Consider the following 21,757-nt stretch of genomic DNA (forward strand, 5'->3'; position numbering starts at 1 on the left):
AAAAGAGATAATTATGATTGGTCAAACACGCAAACTAGAGTAAAAAAATAAAATGAAAATAGAATTACATATCAACCAAACTAGCTAGTACGTACTTTCATTAGTGTTCATCTTAATAAATCAGTTTCACACAATAAATGTAAAACATGTTTTATCACACATTTTAATTTGTTCCAAATTAAGACGGTTGTCACATTATTATGACAATTCAGTAAGAATAATGAATGGTACTATCTAGTAATTAATGTGAAACATATGTTTTATCACACATTTTTGTTCCAAATTAAAACAGTTGTCACATTATTTAAATTTAGGTATGCTATAAAAGAAATTGAATAAATCAAATTAAATTTATAAATAAAAACAAATTTATTTATCAGATAACTAGTAGCATAATAGATTACTTAGATTACTAATTTAAAATAGAATTATAAATAAAGCTATTCTTTATGTTTCCTGCTTGAATAGAATTATGAAATGTGGTACAAAATGGTGAAATTTAATTTTCTCCATTATCTAAATACTTATTAGTTATGTTATTGGAAGAAAATATTAATTTTTAATATGTAAGAAAAATATTAACATATATTTTTTTTGGCAGTTACTTGATAGCCAAAATATTTTGTCGTGTAGATCGAATTATGAATTCTATAAATCAAATTTGAAAAAATTATATATGAAACTTTCATGTTCATGTGTTGATATTAATAAATCATCAATTTCCCACAATGAATGTGAAACATATATTTTATTACACATTTTTGTTCCAAATTAAGACGGTTGTCACATTATTGTAGCCATCTAGCAAGAATAAGGCATGGTAACACCGTGCACACATTGCACCAGTTCTTAAAATTGTAATATAAATAATTAGCATGGTTTGCAGTTACCTGGGCCATAAAATTAATAAATACTAATTGGGTTCGTCGAGAGTTAATTTGGGATTTTAGAGAGAGCAATATTAATTTGTTTTGAATAATAAAAAAAAAATCTGAAAATGAATACAAACAATGATTTTTAAACATCCATAAAAAATAGGAAAGAATTTCAAAAAATGTAAAATTGCTTCATGTTGCATGCTTTTGATTTTCATAATTTATATATCATTTATTGAATTTAGCAGCCGGTGCACTTTCATTTCTTTGTGATCCAAATTTTTAGGAATTGCTTGTGAATCAGAGATCCTCATGCTAAGTTTACTCAATAACCTCATGTTATCCCAAGACTTTTAGAATCTTTTACCTGTCTAATCCTATATATATTCTATAAATATTATTCAGAATGTTCTCTGTACAAAATACTTTACAAAGCTATAATTTAGTTTCTGATCATGTATATGGCAACAATTATGTGATGATATAAGGTTACATATTTTATTTCTATGGCAACCTCTCACTACCTAATTAGCTAATTGCACATTGTCGTGATGATAAGAGTTGCGGTATACTTTTGGACATGTTTTCAACAAAATTTTATACTCGAGGAAAATATAGATATTTAAGCCAATTGCAATATATATATGTATTTATTATTATTATTTTTAAAAATACTTCAGTACAATAAGTTTTTATCGGATGCCTTATATTCATTTAATACAATAAGTTTTTATTGGATGCCTTATATTCATTTAATAGGAAGAGCAAATTTTAGCTACTCAATTACTCTTGTATATGAGTGACTGGATGGTGAAAATTAATTATTGAATTTTTCTCATAAAAATGGTGTCACACCCCCGATCCGGAGGTGCGACGATCCTACCGCGTCTATTTACCATTTAATATACGTAACATATAACATGGATCTTTTTATGCATTGCCAATAGCATCCATTATTTTTGCCACATCCCAATCTATTTACAATAATTATCTGACATTTTTTTTATAGTGGACGATGCTAGAGATATACTCTCTGCACCCTGTCAGATATAATAAACCCAAATCCCATACCTTTAGGTGGCCCTGCTGTCAATTACCCGGAAGCGCTCTTTATCTTCGTATAATAAACCTGTAACCCACAAGGGGAAACGAGTGAGAAATAATTTAAATTATTTCTCAGTGCTGATTGCCACTCAGATTATTGGATTCGAAGGAAATCCATATTCAGAATGAAATCACCGCACGAGAAATTTTCAGTTCAGTTCTATAATGACGAATGCAAATGCTCAATAACAGTATCCAATTGAACAACAAAAATTATATAAATAAATCAGAATTCTAAGAATCTTATCATAATAAATGGTTTGGGTCAAAATCTCTTAATACTTTAAGTATGGTAACGTTTGGGACCTAATCTTTATAACCACTAAGTCTGGTAACGTTTGGTTTCTTAACTTTACAATTTCTAGTCTGGTCACACTGATAGATACTATAACATGTATCTATCGTGTCAGGGCTTATACCGTTCTAACTATCCCGACATCTGATTAACGGAAACAATACGGAATCAATATCACAATACTGTCATTATCGGAAAGAAAATCAATGATAAGACAGTTACCACAGTTCATTAATCTTACAGTCACAATTCACATTTATTCAATATCCCCTATCCAACCAGTACTGGATTCAGTTGGGGCCATTCACCATATGCGCATAAGGGTCCTGCAGTAAAGTTTAGTAGCTAGCTAAACTTTACAATGTATTAATCCTTTTTCTCCACTATATGGAGGTTCAAGGATTACAGTATTTCATAATCAATCAATTCAATCACTGTGGTCTCAATCAATCATTTGCAATAAGAACAATCAATCGATAAACAATATCAACATGACAGTCAACAGATTTACCTGTAATTCAGTTTCAGTTGTATTGGGCTATGCATATGATGCAACAGTTCAATCAATGCAGTCAATCAAATATTCAAAATGCACAGCGATTTACGATTTAATTCCTAGTTATGAATCTCAGACTAATCCAATAACCTCGCACCTGATATCGTAGGGTAATCAAGCCAGGTCACCAACCATCTATTTTTCCTGAACATTATGTCTCCTCTGTCACTTTCATAATTATGCCTATTTCAAAACAATAAATATTTTATGATCACTACTTATAATTTATTTAGTCTAACATTAAGAAATAAGGCACACATGAATCATAAGACCGATTCAATTACCAACAACGAATATATTTAAAGGAGAACCATAATCAAATTTAGGTTTATGAAAAATTGCACATTAGTAAAACTTAATGGTATCAGGTCTCAAGTATCAAATAAAACCTTTATCATTATTAATGCTTATTTGGAATTCATCTTCCAACTATCGGTTTCAAAGATCATTGAAAAAGCACTCATATTTTGGAAGATTACATGTCTATATTAGAATTGATTACTTATTAACATAAACATTGATAATTGATACTGTTTGTACTCAATCTTAGAGAACGTAAGAATAAGAAAAGGCCGACAGCAAAATAGAGTCGGCAAACCACCACTGGTGCAACACAAGTTGGGAATTTATATCAAGCAAAATAATATTAGAGTTGTAGTTCTAAACCCAAATCTAATATCAAACTCACTTAAACAATCTTTGTACATATTAAACATATCTTAGTTCAACCTGACACAAGCAATATTAGATGAATGGGCAACAATGACATTTAGATTATGAATCTCAAACCATATAGTACAATCATACCAACTATTGAGTAAGATTGATTATTTAATATAATAGTTAAAATAAAACCTAAGCTTACTTAAAGCTCCACTTCTAAAACTCTTTTAGGTCAGATAAGAACGGAACAAAACAAAGAGAGAGCATGAGAATTACCCGGTATCAACGCTGCATACAACGAGCAAAGACAGGTGAAAACACCAATTCAATTACACCCATTTAAGTTACTAGAGAGAGACTTCTCTATGTTTTCTTGCGAAGAGAGAACAAAAATAAAATGAAAACTAGAAAGTTCTCCACAGATCGATAGACGGTAAAAAGAAAGAAATGAAAAGATAAAGATGGATTATCATGTGGGTCCCACAAGTCAAACTAACAAATTCATTTTATCAATTTAATTCTTTAGTTAAGTGACATTTAAGCAGGTAGGTGTTATACTCATCGACCACCGCGTGGCCTTGTGCCATTTGGTATTTATAGTTTGCATTTCTCATATATTTAACCTTCAAAGTTTTCAAATTTGTGAATCAGTCCCCAAATTAAATAAAGAAGAACTTATAGATATTATTGGAACTATTACTTATAGTTATTGTTGGATAAACTTAATCATCCTTGTTAATCATATTAGAATAATTATAGTTATTGTTGGAACTATTACTTATATATAAAAAAAGAAAAAATACATTCAGGCAGTTCGTATATTTTTATCGGTTATTAATTAACATACAGATTTCTCGTGATGTTACAAATGGTGTACGTGAGAATAACTCAAATTTTTGAATGTCTTCCGTAGATAATTATACCAACTTTCAATTTCTATTTAAAATAATTGTTGGCACGAATTTTTTTTTTTTTACTGACAAATGAGTTTTTTTTTCTCATTTTCTTCTTTTGCTCGGAATATATATATATATATATATATATATATAAGATGGCTAATATCAAAACGTTTGCACCACGCCTCAAAATAATTAAAATAGAACAACTAGTAAGACACATGCTATACTAATTTTATCATAAAATCAGTTTTTGTTCTAGTGGTAAAGATAATATTTTCATATAAAAGGTCACAAGTTTTAACATTCAGATAGGAGAGATCGCGCCTGCTTTCAAATCTGAATGAAAACATTTGCGAATATTAAATAATTGGATTATTTTATTCCAAATTTTAGTAAAACTAATTGTTTTTTTTCTTTTCTAATTACTCTATAAAATGGGGACGCTGATAACAATTCCCGCAGGTCTATCCCCGCAAAAAACCCCGCACAAACTGCCAAAAATATCATGGGGGGGACCGCTCAATAATTAATACTCCGCAGAAACTGTTAGTATTTAACTTGAAGCATCAAAGTATTTATCGTGAATTTGCAAAGTGTTAATCCCTATGCAATGATCTCTATTTAGGAAAGAATAAATCAATCCATTAGTTGTCCACGCACAAAATTTCCTTTTTTTTTGAATCATCCCCACACAACTGGGGACCATTAAATAAACAATCCCCTCATAAATACTTGCCATTTATCCCCGCACAAATTTTCCTTTTTTCTGGATTGTCCCCGCACAACTGGGGACCATTAAATAAACTATCCCCTCACCCAATGATAAATACTTCTCAGACATAAGGATAAATACTTTATGATATATTGATAAATACTTTATGTTACATGGAAAAAAACTTATCAGACATAATTGCAACTTTCAGTACAATATCAATGATAAATACTTCTCAGACATAAGGATAAATATTTTATGATACATTGATAAATACTATATGTTACATGGATAAATACTTATCAGACATAATTGCAACTTTCAGTAAAATATCAATTATAAATATTTCTCAGACATAATGATAAATACTTTATGTTACATAAATAAATATTTTATGTTACATGGATAAATACTTCTCAGACATAATTTCAACTTACAGTAAAACATCTGTGACAATGATAAATACTTCCCATATATAATCGTAAATACTTGTCAGAACAATGATAAATACTTTCTTGAACTTTGTTCTCGAACTTGTCAATAAGTAATGTTTAATCAAATCAAAGTATTATCATGTCAGGGACAATGATAAATACTTCTCAGACATAAGGATAAATACTTGTCAGAATAATGATAAATACTTTCTTGAACATCAATAAACAGATAAATATTTATTAGCGGGAATTGTTATTAAATGATAGTATAATTAATGCGGGGATTGTTATTAGAGGACAGTATAATTAATGTGAGGATTGTTAATTAATGCGGGGATTGTTATTAAAGGGCAGTAATTAATGCGGCGATAAATGAAAATTCTTAGAGGAATTAATGCAGGGATAAAAGGCAATTAAGGGAGTTAATTTGGAGAGAGAGAGTGCGGGGTTAAATGGGGGGACAGGGATGAGGGGCTTGTTATAATTATTCATAAAATGGGGTAAGCTCAAAATCCTAATTTTAAAATTGGACACATAAGTCACGTTTAGATGTTTTCTGTCTATATTACTATAGTGTCTTAATATATGACATATATATTTAGGTAATTTCTTTATTTTACCATAAAAAAATTATTATAAGGTGCTAGATAGAAATAAATATTTTCTTATGAGGATTTTGAGTTTTCCACTTTAAAGAAATATTTTCTTCTTATTAATGAATTGTAAATTTATAGAAAAAAATACTTTAGAAGAAATAGAAAGAAATTAGTCATGCATGAATATCGAAATAGTATATTATAACAATTTATATTATCTGGCATATTTTACTTCACTTATAGATAATACTCCCTTAAAATTTAAACAATTTTTAATAACATAAAAGTAAACAGTGTGATGTTGTCGAAGCACTACCTGATATAGATTATTGTCAGAATGTACTTGATCTGAATTTATTTTTCGAAATCAGATGTTGAAATTTAACCAAAATAAATAAAAATTAGATATTGAACGGATTTGAAACCAATCGGATGTTAAAACGAAAATGTATATGGATATGAATATTGATTAGAAATTGAAACCAAAAAAAGTTCAAATTTTGTACAGTGTATATACCAAAATTGTTATGAAGTAAATTTTGTAATACAAAATACAGATATTTATCCATATTCGCCATATATATTAAAAACTATATTTTATCCACTTAAATTATTCCAATATTTTTATTTGCATCTAGAAACATTAGAATATTATTGTATCCGTAAAAAAAATTAATATTGATCGAATACGGATGGGATAACTATGTATTGATTTTCATCTATATCAAAACACTGTATAGATGTGTCGGACGAGTGTCTGTATCAAATATTTGTATGACATGGACACGTCTTAGTGCCACGTGTCTATACTATGCAAGGAATTTTATTGGATTCTACACTTACATGACAAGCCCAAAATGTACTTGGGATTTGATTTGGGGCAGATAGTGATTCAACCGTTGATCTACAAATTAAAGTGCAAATCAGGATGCATGCAGTCGAATGCATGTCTAATAATAACAAGATTTTTAGTTATTTTTAGTGGCCGAGTAACTGTCATGTTAACAAAAAATGGAACAAATTATTTCTTTAAAGAAAATATGCATAGCTAATTATCTCCTTGTGTTCAGATAATTAGCAGCATTAATTCCTTATCTGCATTTCATGCATGTTTAATTATCTCCTTGGGTTCAGATAATTTTTTTCTTTTGTACGGAAATTGAATTTTTTATTTTTTTTGTATAGTACTACCGCTTAATTCTTCCAAACTTGGTTTAGAAAATGGTAAATAAGAAAAACTATATATGAGTCTAATTAATATATATATAGCCGAGCACTTAATATACGCACATCTCTATGACATGAAAAAAATTAAAATAATCAATACCTCTTACATATTAAGCAAAACTCCCCTTCCTGTTATCGTTTTACTATCCATCCCTATTTTAACCCTCAAAAGAACCATGTCTCTACAATCAATAATGCCCTACAACTCCAACATACAGTTAATTAATGGACTGGTAACTTTAAATCGTATAAGATGTATAAGATTGTAATGATATATATGTTGATAAAATATTAGATGTCCATAGCGAGAGCAATAGTAAACCACAGAGACCACAATAAAGTACAAGAAACTATTAGTTAATTAACTACATTTTAGGCATGATTTGTAAAACACAAGTTTTTCTCACTTGTTTGATGGAACATTTGATGAAACCATGACATTATATAGTCTATAGTAATTGTCTTTTTTAAGCATATGAAGAAGTGCTACATCATTGTCAGCAATCCGCCCCAAACGAGTACTGCGATAGTGCTCCTCTTCTGGTATGTAGAAATCGAACTCCCGTGTCCTGCATAAGCCCCAGCTAACACATATCTTTTTGTCTGACACCTGGCAACTTGCAAGAACCTTTCTAAGATCTTTAAGCTGCAATAAATTAACATAATCCAACAAAAATGAGCAACTTAATAAGTACTTTCAACGATATTATAATGGAAATTTTTATTTCTAGTAACAAAATGATCACATTTCCAAAATAAGCCTCTAAAGAGAAAAAGAAAAAAATTATATAATGGTCTTTTCAGTCCATATCTTTCAACTAGATATGACCTTGCAGACCAAACTTGCAAAATTGCCAAATTTATGGACCATAATGCATACAAATTTGGAAATTAAAAGACCAAACAGGGGTTTGAGTGATACTTGGGAAACCAAATCTGAATTTATTCCTAATGAAAACAAAGTTCAACAAATAGTGCTTCATCGAAACCAAGGAAGAAAAAAACATTTGAGAAACAACATACAGGTAAACCCAAATGAAAGAAATAATAGTGCAACCCGAGCAGGTTAAACACCACATTGATGTCATAATACTCTGTAATTGTTCTACTTTATTTTGAGAAAAATTTAATGAATCTTAACGATTATATTCAATTTTCCGACTAATTGTTCTACTTTATATAATCTGATTCAAAATAAAATGATTCATGGTACAAATGATCATATGTTAATAATAGTCTTAATTTATTTTTTAATCATATGAGATTCATGTAAATTGTGCTCACACAACACCTGTGAGAGTGAACTCTTGAATGAGTCCAGATACATAATTTGTAGAACATGCAGTAAAAACGAAAATAGTGTGACTAAAAAAGTTGACAATACATGTTAATATAAATATACATCTAATAAGATTTCTGGAGAAAAAAAAAGAGGAGAATTTTCATAGGGAAAAATAGCCAGATAAAAAAAGAGATAAGAAGAACTTCTTAAAATTGTTATAATTAATTATAAGAAGAATAAGATATTGGATGAAACCAATATCAAAAAATAAGAATCAATTCTCAATTTAATTATGATTGGTCAAACACGCAAACTAGAGTAAAAAAATAAAATGAAAATAGAATTACATATCAACCAAACTAGCTAGTACGTACTTTCATTAGTGTTCATCTTAATAAATCAGTTTCACACAATAAATGTAAAACATGTTTTATCACACATTTTAATTTGTTCCAAATTAACACGGTTGTCACATTATTATGACAATTCAGTAAGAATAATGAATGGTACTATCTAGTAATTAATGTGAAACATATGTTTTATCACACATTTTTGTTCCAAATTAAAACAGTTGTCACATTATTTAAATTTAGGTATGCTATAAAAGAAATTGAATAAATCAAATTAAATTTATAAATAAAAACAAATTTATTTATCAGATAACTAGTAGCATAATAGATTACTTAGATTACTAATTTAAAATAGAATTATAAATAAAGCTATTCTTTATGTTTCCTGCTTGAATAGAATTATGAAATGTGGTACAAAATGGTGAAATTTAATTTTCTCCATTATCTAAATACTTATTAGTTATGTTATTGGAAGAAAATATTAATTTTTAATATGTAAGAAAAATATTAACATATATTTTTTTTGGCAGTTACTTGATAGCCAAAATATTTTGTCGTGTAGATCGAATTATGAATTCTATAAATCAAATTTGAAAACATTATATATGAAACTTTCATGTTCATGTGTTGATATTAATAAATCATCAATTTCCCACAATGAATGTGAAACATATATTTTATTACACATTTTTGTTCCAAATTAAGACGGTTGTCACATTATTGTAGCCATCTAGCAAGAATAAGGCATGGTAACACCGTGCACACATTGCACCAGTTCTTAAAATTGTAATATAAATAATTAGCATGGTGTAACACTGTGAACTTTTAAAATTCAGATTTAATTAAAATAATAAGTGGTTAAATCGAATAATATATATATACGTATATTCGAAATTAGTGACGTGGATGGTGAACAATAATTATACGATTAATTGTGTTAAGAAAGATGAGCAATAGGTGCTATATAACTCATTAAATCAATATCGAACAAGTGGAATGTTTATTTTGCAAAAATACCACTTACAAGTGGGGCCCCTTGTCATTCTTTTCTTCCCCTCCTCCCTTTCCTTTCCTGCGCCATCCCTCCCTTTCTCTTTTTCTCTTTGGCCGCCCCAACAGAGAGACACGAGAGAGAGATAGAGAGTGAGAGAGAGAGTTCGATTTCCCGCGGAATTAGCCGAAACTTGAGAAAATTGTAGAGGAGCTCAAATCTCGCCCCTTCCTCCACTTGGTTTGGTAATCCCTCTTCTCGTTTGCTCTATTTTCTCGTCCCTTGATTTTTAGGGTTTCGGTGAAACACGACCAAATTGAACCAAACTCGAGAATCAATGTCTTTGTTGCTTCTTGAGCGTTATTTGATTGATTTCATGTCTCAATTCCAACTAAAACCCGAATGGTGAGATTATCCCAAATTGATTAGGGTTTTGAACCAACTTTCGAACGAATTGAATTGTAAATGACCGTGATTACGAGTTTGAGTGAATTGAGACTTCCGTATTGCTATCTATTTGATATAAACCCCAATTGAGAAGAAATGTGACTTAAACCCTAAAAAGGGTGAATTGCAAGGGTAAGATGGTAAAACGTCCGAATTTGTTGAATTGACCGTTTACGAGTATTAGAATGCGATTGGGTATAGGAATTATGAATTATATTGAAATTGACTTGCTATGCCATGTAATTTAGGCATAGACCCGATTGACCGAGGATTAGCGGATTAGACGAGGTCGTCGAGTTTAGCGATACCGGATCCTACCCAAGTGCCCTACTTGATCAGGTGCGGGGGTTCACGGGATCTGTTTTGGATTCTATTACTTAGAATTAAATAACGGTACATGTATATATATATATGTGCTTATATATATATACCGATTGAATTGTTGATTGACTTATTGTGCATGACCTCATGTTGGATCTCTATTGTTAGCATTATTTGCAGCATTGCATGAAAATAAGTAATGATATAATTGAATTGATATGATATTGTTGATCTAGCATGTTGGTATTGTTATTCGATTGATTGTTCTATCGTTTTGATAATTGAATGGAACCACAGTACTAAAATGTGAAGAGGGCAGAGGATAAGTTAATTGTGAATGAAATGAGTGAATTGTAGGGACAATGTCTAGCTCGCTACTAGACTTTGTCTCAGGGCCCATATGCGCATACGGTGAATAACCCTAATTGTGGAGGGTATCGGTAACCAAGGAGAAAGGCAGAGCTAGGTTAACTGATACCAAAAAGGTAGAGTATAGCAGGAGGATTGGAACTGTGGATAATTGATTGTTATTGGTCTCTCTTTGGAAGGGTGACAACCCGTTGCATGATCGGGAGATATGCAATCCTAAATTGGAAATTGACGAATTGATATGGATGTTTGACTATAAACCAGACCTGAGAAATGTTAAGCCAAATGAGATGGATAGTCGATATCTATCAATTGTAACCGGACTTAGCAATTGTATATGTTATACCAAACCATTCTATGAATTCTTTGATTTCATTTGATTGTGATATGAGTTGGATTTCAATTGCTTCTATATATGTTGCATATGCATTTCTTTTATCGAATTGTTGGATTGAAACTCGTTGCGGGTTTATTTAGTTCCGGTAATGGATTTCTTACAAATCCAGTAGCCCTGACTAAATTCCGCACTGAGAAAACGGTTGACAAGTTTTCTCACCCCCTATCCCCTCGGGGAACTTTATTCTTTTGTATGTGTTGCAGGTAAACGCGAATAGAAGGGATTCGAGTGCTCGACCAGTAAGGTTTAAGCCGCATAGCGATAGGGTATGCCTCACATTGAGTCCATTTTGATGTCGATAGGGTTTTGGTATGGTATTTGTGTATAACCATGTTATCGGACCGTGTCGAGTGGTTTTGTAAATGTGTATAAAATGTTAATGGAAATGGTTTATATTGATTTGGAAATATGGGGATTGATCGGGTTTGAAAACGGGGTGAAACTTCACGAGAAATGGGCAAGGGAATGAAAAACAGTACCCTTATTGCGGGCCGCAATAACCCTATTGCGGGCCGCAATGAGAGTAGACAGAGGAAATGGCGCAGATTTAAAAATCTAACCAGGCCATTGCGGGCCGCAATACAGTTATTGCGGGCCGCAATGAATGGAGGCAGAGGAAGTTGCAGAGGCTGGAAATTTTGGGAGTTTGTTGCGGGCCGCAACAGCCCTATTGCGGGCCGCAATGGGTTCTGAAAATTGCTGTTTTATTGGGCGGATTTAAGTACCGATTGCGGGCCGCAATAAATCTCATTACGGGCCGCAATAGGTCATGCAGAAATGTTTATTTAATGATAGTAGAGTCAAATTGAATTGGAATCGAAGCGGATTTGTTTTAGACCTAAATTAAATAGTAATTGCATGATTTAAATATAATTGTGAGTATATTTTAAAAGTATATAAATCATATTGGTATAAATATGATTTTCAGACTAATTAAATAGTAAGTTGGATTGGTTGTAAACCGTTATTATGTTAAGTTTACATCGTACTTGCCTTGTGAGTATATAGGAGATTATATATTCACGGCGTAACTGCACGACCCCTAGTTCCGGGGTGTGACAGTTATAAGTTGGTATCAGAGCACAGGTTTGGTTCATTTTTCAAACCCTAACCAGACCAAACCATAACCAGACTTGATAGGATTTGCGAGTGGGGATTAAAAGTAGAATGGGACGGTAGTTTAAATTGTCGTGAAACTTAATATGAAGCGTATTAAGTTTTCAGATAATGGAGCGCGGTCTAGAGGAGATGTTGATTGCGGCCTACGAGAGAGGTCGTAGAGCCGAGCAACAGGCACAAGGACTAGCTGCACCGGTTGCTCAAGTGGCACCGGGAGAGGAGTTTAGGCAACTCTACGACGCGTTCATGCGCTCAGCACCCCCTTGTTTTGACGGGTCAGGGGGATACCCTGAGGCGGAAGAGTGGATGGTGAACGTGAGGGCCAAGTTCACTCTGTGCCGGATTCCGGATGCCAACAAGGTGGAGTTGGCCGTGCAACTGCTAGAGAAGTCAGGCAGGCATTGGTGGGAAGGCGTGAAAGCGGAGTATGAGGGAGCTGAGCAAGACATTCCCTGGACATGGTTCGAGCAGATGTTCGGGGAGCAGTATCTGAGTGTTATGCATCAGGAGGCTCTGAGGAGCCAGTTCCTGAACTTGCATCAGCGGGAGAGGTCGGTTGAGGAGTACAACCGAAGATTCTTTGACTTGTCCAGATATGCTCCAGATGTGAAGGCAGATCCTGCAAGGTACCGCAGGCAGTATCTTGACGGGTTGGACCCGAAGGTTGCTCTAGCCATACACCACTCCACAGCTGCTGGGATTCCAGCCCTAATGAAACAAGCGGAGCAAACCGAGGTGTATCTCAAGAGGAGTGCACAACAGACCCACCCGAGGAATGTTAGGCCAAAGTTTGATCACAAGAAGCAAGCAAGTGGGTCGGGGTCTCAACCCCCAACTTCGGGACACCCGACTGGACAGTTAGTGGTATCGAGGTTTACACAGGGGACCACTGGACCCTGGTGTAATGTCTGTCAGAAACCACATACAGAGGCATCCTGTCGCCGCATCAGAGGAGCCTGTATGTTGTGCGGTGACATGAACCATTGGGCTAGAGAGTGCCCAAAACAAGCTCACTCGGGTGCTTCGGGAAGTAGTGGCAGAGGAGGCTATCGGGGTCCACAGGGGCATGGAAATGGAGGCCGAGGCACTCCACCACAGACGCGAGGAGGCCGTGCAGGAGGCCGGGTTGGTGCTAATGCCGTGTATGCGATCGAGCTGCCGGATAAGGAAAGCGAGCGGGCATCGGGATCCGCTCAGAATGATATGTTGGCAGGTATTATTTATATCTCCGGGCATCTTGCATATGTGTTGATCGATACGGGTTGTAGTCACTCGATAGTGTCTAGTATATTCGTTGAGAAGTGTGGATGGCCAACCGAGTCGAGTGGGAAAGTTCTGGATGTTCGTACCCCACTCGGTTCAACTACCAAAATTGCAAAAATCTGCCGAAACCTGAAAATAAGAATAGATGGGAGAGACTTGTTAGCGGATATGTTAGTAATGGATATCTCAGAGTATGACGCATTGTTGGGTATAGATTGGTTAACCCGACACGTAGCCACCATTGAATGTTTGCGTCATACCGTGAAATTTGCGTTGCCGAGTGGTTCGAATTGTACCCTTAGGTGTAGGGGCGTGAAGGAGGTGGTACCGTACATCTCGGCGATTGAGGCAAGGAACTTAGTGGAGTCGGGATGTACAGCATACCTGGTGATGATTATGGGTGCCGACACGGAGGTTTCCGAAATAGCGAACATTCCGGTTGTCTCGGAATTTGTAGATGTCTTTCCGGAGGAGATTCTCGGGTTACCCCCGGCACGTGAAGTTGAGTTCAAGATAGATTTAGTACCGGGTACAGCTCCAATCTCGAAAGTTCCGTATCGAATGGCTCCTGCGGAGCTAAAGGAGTTGAAAGTGCAATTAGAGGAAATGTTGGAGAAAGGACTGATAAGGCCAAGCACGTCCCCGTGGGGCGCGCCAGTATTGTTTGTGCGGAAGAAAGATGGAACTCTGCGGTTATGCATCGATTACCGAGAGTTGAATAAAGTGACAGTGAAGAACAAGTATCCGTTGCCACGGATTGACGATCTCTTTGATCAGTTACAAGGGTCGTCGGTCTATTCCAAGATTGATCTGAGGACGGGGTACCATCAGCTGCGGATATGTCCGAGTGATGTGGAGAGGACGGCTTTCCGTACTTGGTACGGGCACTACGAGTATCTAGTCATGCCATTTGGGCTGACGAATGCACCCGCGGCTTTTATGGACCTCATGCAGCGAGTGTTCAGAGATCTGTTGGACACTACGGTGGTGGTGTTCATTGACGATATCCTGGTTTATTCCCGGTCATATGAGGAGCATGCAGCCACTAGTGGAAAAACAGGAATCAGGATCGGCCTATCTGGATCGGCTATATGGACACCCGATCCTAATAAGTATCTGGATCGGTTTATTTCAAAAAACCGATCCTAAAAACTATTCAGATCGGTTTTTAGTAACAACTGATCCTAGTTTATTACTATTAGGATCGGCTTTTTGTGGAAACGGATCCTGATACTATCAGGATCGGTTTTATTTTAGAACCGATCCTAATAGTTCAATCATTTGGATCAGTTTTTAGTAAAAACCGATCCTGATAATTAAAATATCTCAAATAAATCTTATTAATTGAAATATATCATAAAATAGCATCTGGATCGGGTCTATACATAATAACCGATCCAGATAACTTAAATACATCTAACAAATTAAAATATATCAGAAAATAGCATCTGGATCGGTTTTTTTGCTAAAAACCGATCCAGCTAACTTAAATACATCTAACAAATTAAAATATATCAGAAAATAGCATCTGGATCGGTTCTGTACATAAAAACCGATCCTGATAGTATCTGGATCGGTTTTTTTACTAAAAACCGATCCAGCTAACTTAAATACATCTAACAAATTAAAATATATCAGAAAATAGCATCTGGATCGGTTCTGTACATAAAAACCGATCCTGATAGTATCTGGATCGGTTTTATTGCTAAAAACCGATCCAGATAACTTAAATACATCTAACAAATTAAAATATATCAGAAAATAGCATCTGGATCGGTTTTTAGCAATAAAACCGATCCAGATACTATCAGGATCGGTTTTATTGCTAAAAACCGTTCTTGATAAATTTTTTTTTTTTTTTTTTTTTTTTTTTTTAGCATGGTAAAACCTGGCCAGCTATCAAGTACGTTTTTTTTTTTTAAAAGAGGTTTATAATTGAATTAATTTCTTTAAAGAGGTCAAATTAAAGATATTTCATTCCCTATATACGTCCTATATATGAACCGTCTGATCAAATTCGAATCAATATGGTCTTGGTCTAACCATATATATTTTGTTATCTCAGGTAATATGAATTCGTTTCCATTTGTTCATGACATCAATTAAGCAATTAATTTTATGGTATTAATTTATAAATAACAAATAAATAATTAAACAAACAATTATACAAACACAAACAAGTTGTTTATTTTTTTTAAATAATCTCTGGTTGTATATATATTTCTTAGATAACTTAAATACATCTAACAAATTAAAATATATCAGAAAATAGCATCTGGATCGGTTTTTAGCAATAAAACCGATCCATATACTATCAGGATCGGTTTTATTGCTAAAAACCGTTCTTGATAATTTTTTTTTTTTTCTTCTAATTAGCATGGTAAAACCTGGCCAGCTATCAAGTACGTTTTTTTTTTTTAAAAGAGGTTTATAATTGAATTAATTTCTTTAAAGAGGTCAAATTAAAGATATTTCATTCCCTATGTACGTCCTATATATGAACTGTCTGATCAAATTCGAATCTATATGGTCTTGGTCTAACCATATATATTTTGTTATCTCAGGTAATATGAATTCATTTCCATTTGTTCATGACATCAATTAAGCAATTAATTTTATGGTATTAATTTATAAATATCAAATAAATAATTAAACAAACAATTATACAAACACAAACAAGTTGTTTATTTTTTTTAAATAATCTCTGGTTATATATATATTTCTCAGATAACTTAAATACATCTAACAAATTAAAATATATCAGAAAATAGCATCTGGATCGGTTTTTAGCAATAAAACCGATCCAGATACTATCAGGATCGGTTTTTAGCAATAAAATTGATCCAGATACTATCAGGATCGGTTTTATTGCTAAAAACCGTTCTTGATAATTTTTTTTTTTTTTTTTTTTCCCAAGTAGCATGGTAAAACCTGGCCAGCTATCAAGTACGTTTTTTTTTTTTAAAAGAGGTTTATAATTGAATTAATTTCTTTAAAGAGGTCAAATTAAAGATATTTCATTCCCTATGTACGTCCTATATATGAACCGTCTGATCAAATTCGAATCAATATGGTCTTGGTCTAACCATATATATTTTGTTATCTCAGGTAATATGAATTCGTTTCCATTTGTTCATGACATCAATTAAGCAATTAATTTTATGGTATTAATTTATAAATAACAAATAAATAATTAAACAAACAATTATACAAACACAAACAAGTTGTTTATTTTTTTTAAATAATCTCTGGTTATATATATATTTCTCAGATAACTTAAATACATCTAACAAATTAAAATATATCAGAAAATAGCATCTGGATCGGTTTTTAGCAATAAAACCGATCCAGATACTATCAGGATCGGTTTTATTGCTAAAAACCGTTCTTGATAATTTTTTTTTTTTTTTTTTCTTTTTTTTTTTTCTTTTTCTAAGTAGCATGGTAAAACCTGGCCAGCTATCAAGTACATTTTTTTTTTAAAAGAGGTTTATAATTGAATTAATTTCTTTAAAGAGGTCAAATTAAAGATATTTCATTCCCTATGTACGTCCTATATATGAACCGTCTGATCAAATTCGAATCAATATGGTCTTGGTCTAACCATATATATTTTGTTATCTCAGGTAATATGAATTCGTTTCCATTTGTTCATGACATCAATTAAGCAATTAATTTTATGGTATTAATTTATAAATAACAAATAAATAATTAAACAAACAATTATACAAACACAAACAAGTTGTTTATTTTTTTTAAATAATCTCTGGTTATATATATATTTCTCAGATAACTTAAATACATCTAACAAATTAAAATATATCAAAAAATAGCATCTGGATCGGTTTTTAGCAATAAAACCGATCCAGATACTATCAGGATCGGTTTTATTGCTAAAAACCGTTCTTGATAATTTTTTTTTTTTTTTTTTTCATGGTAAAACCTGGCCAGCTATCAAGTACGTTTTTTTTTTTAAAGGAGGTTTATAATTGAATTAATTTCTTTAAAGAGGTCAAATTAAAGATATTTCATTCCCTATGTACGTCCTATATATGAACCGTCTGATCAAATTCGAATCAATATGGTCTTGGTCTAACCATATATATTTTGTTATCTCAGGTAATATGAATTCGGTTCCATTTGTTCATGACATCAATTAAGCAATTAATTTTATGGTATTAATTTATAAATAACAAATAAATAATTAACAAACAATTATACAAACACAAACAAGTTGTTTATTTCTTTTAAATAATCTCTGGTTATATATATATTTCTCAGATAACTTAAATACATCTAACAAATTAAAATATATCAGAAAATAGCATCTGGATCGGTTTTTAGCAATAAAACCGATCCCGATACTATCCGGATCGGTTTTATTGCTAAAAACCGATCCAGATACTATCAGGATCGGTTTTATTGCTAAAAACCGTTCTTGATAATTTTTTTTTTTTTTTTTTTTTTTTTTTTTTTTTGCAGAACCCACTTTGAAAAAAAAAAGATTATCAAGATCGGTTTTTTTATAAAAACCGATCCTAATAGTATTAGGATCGGTTTTTGTATAAAAAACCGATCCTGATACTATTAGGATCGGTTTTTTATAAACAACCGATCCTAATGATAACTCCCTATATAACCTGCTTAGGGTTCTTCTTATTTCCATTTCGCGCCTCTCATTTTCAACTTAGCGTCTCTCTCTCTGTCTCCGTCTCTCCCTCTGTACTCTTTGTGTCTCTCTCTCTCTCTCCGTCTCTCCCTCTCCTCCGTGTCTCTCTCTCTCTCTCTCCGTCTCTTCTTCTCAAAGCCGAGCCTCTCGCAACTCCGGCTCAATTGTGTAAGTTTTTAATTTTTTTTATTGTTTCAAAAATTAATTAATGGTGTTTGTATATTGTTTTACAGTTTTGAGGACATCTCGCTCAAGTTACTTAATCATCCGGCCGATCAACTATCATGGTATTAGCTTTATCTAATTTTCCCATTATTATACTTTTAAAACACATTTTTTTGTATTTTTTATTGGAAAATATTTTTCCATCTAATTGTTACCTTTGTTTTTGTTTTTAGGGTCTTTTTTAATCTCAAGTGATGTGATTGCAAAAGAGGTAATTATTGATTTTTTTATTGTTGTGCTTTACATTAATTGCATAAATGTGTATATTGCATAAATGTGTGTTAATTGAAGAAATAGCCCAATTAGTCACTTGTATGTTTGTTAATTAATTTTTTTTTGGATTTAAATTTCTTGTTATAATATGTAATGCTTCACAAAACTTTGTTTGAAGTACATGAATTTTTTGTAATAGTTTAAGATGTGTATGATAATTAATTTAGAATGTGTATATGATATTTAATTGATTATTGCTTCTTACTGTGCAAAAAAAAAAAATTTAGGATGCTGGCCAGCAATATATATATGGAAGCTGGTCAAATAAATAAAAATATTTTTTTTAGCTTCAATAAAACATCAGGATCGGTTTTATATAAAAACCGATCTAGATATGTAATTTTAAAAAAAAATAGAAAATACTATCAAGATCGGTTTTTATATAAAAACCGATCCAGATACGTACTATCAAGATCGGTTTTTATATAAAAACCGATCCAGATACGTACTATCAAGATCGATTTTTATATAAAAACCGATCTTGATATGTAATTTTTAATTAAAAAAAAAATTCGAAAAAACTATCAAGATCGGTTTTTATATAAAAACCGATCTTGATATGTAATTTTTAATTAAAAAAAAATTCGAAAAAACTATCAAGATCGGTTTTTATATAAAAACCGATCCAGATACGTACTATCAAGATCGGTTGTTATATAAAAACCGATCTTGATATGTAATTTTTAATTAAAAAAAAAATTCGAAAAAACTATCAAGATCGGTTTTCATATAAAAACCGATCTTGATAGTACGTATCTGGATCGGTTGTTATGTAATTTTTTTAAAAAAATTCGAAAATACTATCAAGATCGGTTTTTATCTAAAAACCGATCTTGATAGTACGTATCGGGATCGGTTCTTAGTCAAAAACCGATCTAGATAACAACTATTTGGATCGGTTCTTTAAAAAAATATAAAACCGATCCTGATAGTATCAGTATCGCCTTCATCAGTATCGGTTGGATTCCGATACTGATATGTGTATATAACCGATCCTGATTCCATATTTTCCACTAGTGAGCTCATCTCAGAGTGGTGCTACAGCGGCTACGCGATCACCAGCTGTATGCGAAGTTTTCTAAGTGCGAGTTCTGGATGAACCAAGTGGCATTTCTGGGCCACATTGTTTCAGGTGAAGGATTGGCGGTTGATCCTGAAAAGATTCGAGCCGTGACAGAGTGGAAGAGACCAACTACCGTGACCGAGATCCGTAGCTTTCTCGGTTTAACCGGTTATTACCGGAGATTTGTGATGGGGTTCTCTCAACTAGCTCGACCTCTCACCGAGCTGCTGCATAAAGGGGTGAAGTTTGAATGTGGTGAGTCTCAAGAGAAGAGTTTCGAGGAGTTGAAGAGTCGGTTAGTGTCAGCACCGATTCTTGCAATGCCGGTAGTTGGGATGGACTATACGGTGTTTACTGATGCATCGCGTTCGGGTTTGGGATGTGTTTTGATGCAGGATGGGCATGTGATTGCCTATGCGTCTCGTCAGCTGAGACCACATGAGCAGAATTACCCGACACATGATATGGAGTTGGCGGCGGTGATCTTTGCTTTGAAAATCTGGCGACATTATCTGTATGGTGCAAAGTGTCAGATTTTCACCGATCACAAGAGTCTGAAGTATATATTTACTCAGAAGGAGCTGAATTTGAGGCAAAGGAGGTGGCTCGAACTAATGAAAGATTATGACCTCGACATTCAGTATCATGCGGGTAAGGCGAATGTAGTTGCGGATGCGCTGAGTAGAAAGAACCAGGTGAACCTGGCATCCCTGGTTACGAGAGAGTCACACTTGATAGAGGAGATGCGGAGAATGAATTTGCACGTGGGCGCTTCTCGTGAATTGGCTGTGGCAACAGCAACTCGCTTGCTTGGAGCTGAAGCGGGTACGAGTGCATCGGCAGCTATGTCGATTATTTCTGCTGCTATTGAGGTGAGACCCGAATTACACGATCGTATTCGGGTAGCGCAACATGAGGATCCGAAATGTCAGAAATTCCGAGATCATGCGACATCAGACAGAGAGACTCCATTCCGGATAGATGATGAAGGAATCTTGCGGTTTGGCAACCGTATATGCATTCCTGAAGATGCAGAGTTGAAGACCTTGGTTCTATCGGAGGCGCATGATGTTACGTTATGAAATTTTTTACAATTAAATTCGAATGATTTAAAAGAAAGAATCGATAAATCATGTTAATAAAATGGAAGTTTAAACCTTAATTAAGGTTCCCCTAAATAAGTAAGTTAATTGTGAATTGAAACCGCGTCGAAATTTCGAGATTTCGGAACCTTATGGGCTCAGTGCGGATTAGATTGACCGCAGTGCGGATCAACCTCATCCGCAGTGGCTCAGGATTTTTCTGGAATTTTGACAAAAAAAATGACTAAGTAGTGAGTGCGGGTGAGGGATCCGCAGTGCGGATGAGTTTAGCCGCACTCATGAATTTCTGTATTGCACTGAATTTTCCTGAAATCGGCTAAGTAGTGAGTGCGGATGAGGGTGAACCGCAGTGCGGATCAGGTTCATCCGCAGTAGGCTCGGACTTTTCCTGGATTCGGCTGACAACCGACTAAGTCTCGAGTGCGGATTAGGTAACCCGCAGTGCGGATTGGCTAATCCGCATTTAGGGTAATTTTAACCCTAAAACCCAAATTAAACCTTCTCTCTCTCTCACTTCACCATTA

The 21,757-nt window shown here is 33.5% G+C and overlaps 1 pseudogene; it reads left to right on the forward strand.

Annotated features, from left to right (window-relative positions):
* Positions 1–12,745: 12,745 nt before the first annotated feature.
* LOC144553877 (uncharacterized) lies at positions 12,746–21,212 on the forward strand (annotated as a pseudogene).
* The last annotated feature ends 545 nt before the right edge of the window (positions 21,213–21,757 follow it).

This window comes from Carex rostrata, chromosome 5, assembly GCF_964058835.1.
Source record: "Carex rostrata chromosome 5, lpCarRost1.2, whole genome shotgun sequence".
NCBI classification, from domain to species: Eukaryota; Viridiplantae; Streptophyta; class Magnoliopsida; order Poales; family Cyperaceae; genus Carex; species Carex rostrata.